The sequence below is a fragment of the Hylaeus anthracinus genome, unplaced genomic scaffold, assembly GCF_026225885.1.
Source record: "Hylaeus anthracinus isolate JK02 unplaced genomic scaffold, UHH_iyHylAnth1.0_haploid 2, whole genome shotgun sequence".
NCBI classification, from domain to species: domain Eukaryota; kingdom Metazoa; phylum Arthropoda; class Insecta; order Hymenoptera; family Colletidae; genus Hylaeus; species Hylaeus anthracinus.
In genome coordinates, this window is record NW_026534838.1 from 4,058,004 (window position 1) to 4,062,686 (window position 4,683).

The window sequence follows — 4,683 nt, forward strand, 5'->3', positions numbered from 1 at the left end:
AACAGGACAGCTTTCAAAAATGTATGTAAAGAAATTTTCTAATACAGGACAATAATTTTCTTAATACAATCTTTCCACTGTCTTTGAAATAAAAAATTTAAGAAAATTTAAGAAGGTATTCTACATCAATCTTTTGAGTTTGTTCTTCTTTGGGAACTCGCTGTTGAAGACAAAATAAGTCAGAACGACGTTAAGTATGTTAGAACTGGGAACTGTCTTCCAATTTCAAAGTGAAATATTACGAGAAGTAAATGTCCCGGGGATGATGAATACAATTTTGGTCCATTTGGGTACGAGGACGGAAAATGGAGACACTGTTGGAAGTGGTAAGAGAGCGACCACACGATGATTTATACTTAGTGCATGAATTGTGCGACCTTGAAAGAAATCTATGAAAAGACACGTGGCCTTCCTATGGGAAAAAGTTCTCTATCTCTGGCCCGAGGGAGTAGTCTGGTTAAAAAAGCCCAAATTCAGACTGTATTTTATTACACTGTTTGCAAAATAAAAAGAAAACAATGTACATTCAATACCAATATTTTTTTCTTATGTATTTTAGCTCACTAAACTCGAAAATCGCAATGAAAAATATTTTTATGGGTGGGTTTTCGAGTTAAGAATTTTCGAATTTTTTTTTCGATTTTTTCTCGAAAACTAATTCCTACAAAAATTTTTCATTGCGATTTTTGAGTCCAGCGGCTCAAAATACATAAGTAAAACATAGTGGAATTGAATTTACATTTTGACTGTAAACTAGTGTTATTAATAATAATAATAATAATAAAAAAAAAAAAAAAAAAAAAAAATGTTCAAGTTTTTAATTAGCTGCACGAAATGAGCCATTCATTAACGAAAACATGTTTTTCTCCATATCTCTATATATTTTCATAAAAGGGATATCAGCGTATTTGAGGGAATTTTCTGATGAAAACGAATTCAAACTCGACCTCGTTCAAACTGTTTCTAATTATAGGTAATTGGAATCTTTCCGTACGCGAATCGGATATACCGTATAAATAAAAATAGGCGAAATGAGACTTGGAAGTTCTGTGGATGATCGGTGGAAGTTTCGTCGATGCATTTGTATTATATAATCAATATGCCATTTTATCGAATTATCCTGAAAAATATAAAATTTCTTATTGTCGTTAAGGATATTCAATTACGAATATTCGCGAAGGATGTTCTTTATCAAAAATTTCCTTTACACGAGTAACACTTTACCGAAACATATTTTCTATTATTTTATGTTCACAGTTTATTCGTAGGACTATTCAAAATTATGATTCAAGACAAAAGAAAAGTCCTTCTAGGAAGATATCCATTCCTGGAAAATTTACACCACGCTCGACCGTGCAACGAATCATGTAAGCCCCGTATGTACAAGCCACCGAAGTTTAGGTCCGATATCGGGCGACACGTACACAAGATTACACGGTGGTCGAGGTGGCTCGATTGTGCGAGCGTTTGAATTATGTTCGCGGGACCACAAGTATGCCGGACGCTGGCACGATAGCGGTGTCGCCAAATGAAACGGTTATGTTTCATTTCGGCCTAACCGGTGGACCGATGCTAATGGAGCAATGTCAATCGAAGGCCGGAGGACGAACGACAGCTGAAAGGGCACGAGAGTGGTTGGTACGGGGTGGTTTTGCGATGGTGGAAGGCGAACACGCGAATCCAGTGAAACTTGCTTCTTATTGATACTAATTATATTTCGTACAGATAAGAATGCAACGTTGTGAATAATAACTTAATTTGAGAAGTATTTATCGAAGAAAACTATTCCATGTTTCCCTAAAAATGTTCCCAGTTATGGATTTAATATTAAAAATTTTAGTAATATTTTGAGGAAAACAAGAATAAAAAACGATCCATTAGTATTGGCTAGATGCAGATAGTAAATTTTCAACGAAAGTACATTATTTTGATTGCGTCGTTAAAATTGATATCGATACGCGCAGGTATCGAATATTAAAAATTATTTCGACTACATATTCATTAGTTTGGTAGTAATATTGTTTTTATTAATTCACATATGTCATCAATATCTGCAATGTTCACTCCACATTAAAGAGTTAAATAAACCTTTCACCTGCCGCGATAAAGACAATATTGAATAAAACCACATTAATAACCTACACCATGCATGCTTTAATTAATATATTTACGAAAATACTCTTTCATTTGCGCAATTATTCCGACGAGAAACGTATCGGGTGCTCGTCTCCGTTAATTACATCACGCGAATTAATTTCGATATTGTAAAACCATAAATTGCGCCGATATTACTTCCCGTCGGAAAGTATAAACATTGTAATAACGGCCACGTGTTGTTTATCCGAAGTTACATTTCTATATAACGATTTATGTAAATGCTCCAGTTGCATTAATCATCGTAAATCCACGGACGATTTGTAACTTTGAACAAGTGGTTGTATCTGATATTTCGGGAACGTTGGAGGAGATTCTCGTTACTTTCAGGGATGACCTGACGCTTTCGAAGCCAGTTAGCTATGAGGAAGCGTACGGAGGATGGTCGAGAGGGGAGGGATGATTTTGGATCAACGCCAGATATTAACTTCGAACGCATTTATTCAGTTGTTTCGTAGGTGTATACACTATCCACACAGGGGCGAAGTTAGGCTCGTCGAGACCTGAAGATAATTAATTTAAGAGGATGCAGTAAGAAATAGGAATTATTTAGTTGGAACGATGATTCGAATGATTCCTGTAAAATAATTAATGGGTAATTGTATTTCCAAGTATGTAATTCATCTTGACAATATCTCTTCTTAAACAGTTTCATTTGTTCTCCCATGTTTTTCAACAGTATTTAAAATTAAAAGATTAAGTAGCAATCACCTTCATGGTATATGTCTTTATTTTTATGAAACTCTTGTAACAACAATAAATAATAATACATAATGTTTCCATTCTACATCAACTTGATATTATATTAATATCGAATAAATATTAAAAGTGATAACAATAAATCATAACAAAAGATTAAATTAAATCAATATTAATTCATTGTTAAACCATTATTAAAATCAATAATATTATTAATAAACATATTGTAATAATAATTTTCTAATTAGACAATAACGTTACGATACAATAAAGTTCAATGTCCCCGAAATAAAAATCCCAGCAGAAATTTAACAACGCACGTTTTCAAACAGTATCTCGAAATTAGAAAGGTCGCTAAAAGAGGAGCTTTTCAAGGCCTCAGGTTGGAGCTTCGTTGGTTCCATGGTAGATTTCGTCTCCGTATTCAACGTTTCCCTGGAAAATTCGAACGCAACGATGCAACGGTCCGATAGTTTTCATTCGCGACGCTTTCTCTGTTCGCGTGACAGAACACTCGTGGCCCTCTTCCGTTGTAACGACGGAGAAATAGATTTAACAACAGGAAATGGGACGTATAAATCATTTATACGCGTATAATACTTTTATAAAATAAAATACACGCGACGTGTCGCCACGCAACTGTCGCCAGTGTCATTTCCTTTCGTTTTCAGAGTTCCACTCCCCCTCCCCGCCCCCCAAAAAAATGGTTTTTCGTTGCAACGCGGGCGTCAATCAGAGTCACATTTACTTTCTAACAGACCGTGTAATCGTTACGTTTCGCGTAACGTAGAAACGTAGATCCATGTGGACAACGATAATTTCATTATAAAAAAAAAAAAAAAGGAAAACAGAAACTGGCAGGAATGAAGAATATTAATTTACATATATATTATAAAGAACGGTTATATATACGAAATTTTTTAATTCGTTTTGGCAGAATTTAAATTCATGCTCACGGCTGTCGCAATTATTTGTACCGGGAACTTATTTAATTAACTCTCTTTATTCTTTTCGCGCACGAACACAGTAGTTGGGTACTATGCAGTACGAATAATTGCATGTTGCGTGTTTAATTGTTGTTAATAGATGAATATGCAGGGTCAATCGAAGCAGCACTTCTTCTAGTTAAAAGCAAAACTTTCACGTGTGTGAATGTTATGTATTACATTTAATTTCTGTAATGTAATTAATTTGCTAAATAAAATTTGCTCTCAATATTTATTTACGATCTATGAATCTGTTTAGGATCTGGTATCTGTCTGTATCTGTATATATATATTTGCTTATAATATTTTAATATTCCATTTCACCTAGATCAAAGTGGATCATCATATTCGAGACAGCCTTTATGATATCAAACACTACATTCCTCACGGTAATCCAGTTCTCACCGTTTCGCTCATCGCTGAACTTTCCATTTAAAGCAGAGCTCTAGCAATCTTTGTCGTTCGGTAATCTTCATGCTGCCTTCCCTTTGGTTTGTTCAACACGTTCAACGCTTCCCCGAAACGCTTACCTTAATAACCGTAAATTCGCAAACCTTAATACTCGTGAAATTCCGAATGAGATTAATATCACTGGAAATACATTTGTCCGGGGAAAATTTCATTCGCGAAATGTTATTTATGACACGCAACATTTAGGACAATTTATCATAAATAAAATGGAGTCGTATGATTTACAAAAATTGAGGCGCTATTTTTACTAAATTAGTCAATTTTTTTTCTAGAAATATTAGTGTTGATAAATTACTCGAATTTCGGGTGTATTTTACCACCACCAGTCTGAAAAGAAAGGATGGAATCTGGAAAGAGATGATTTCGTAATTAG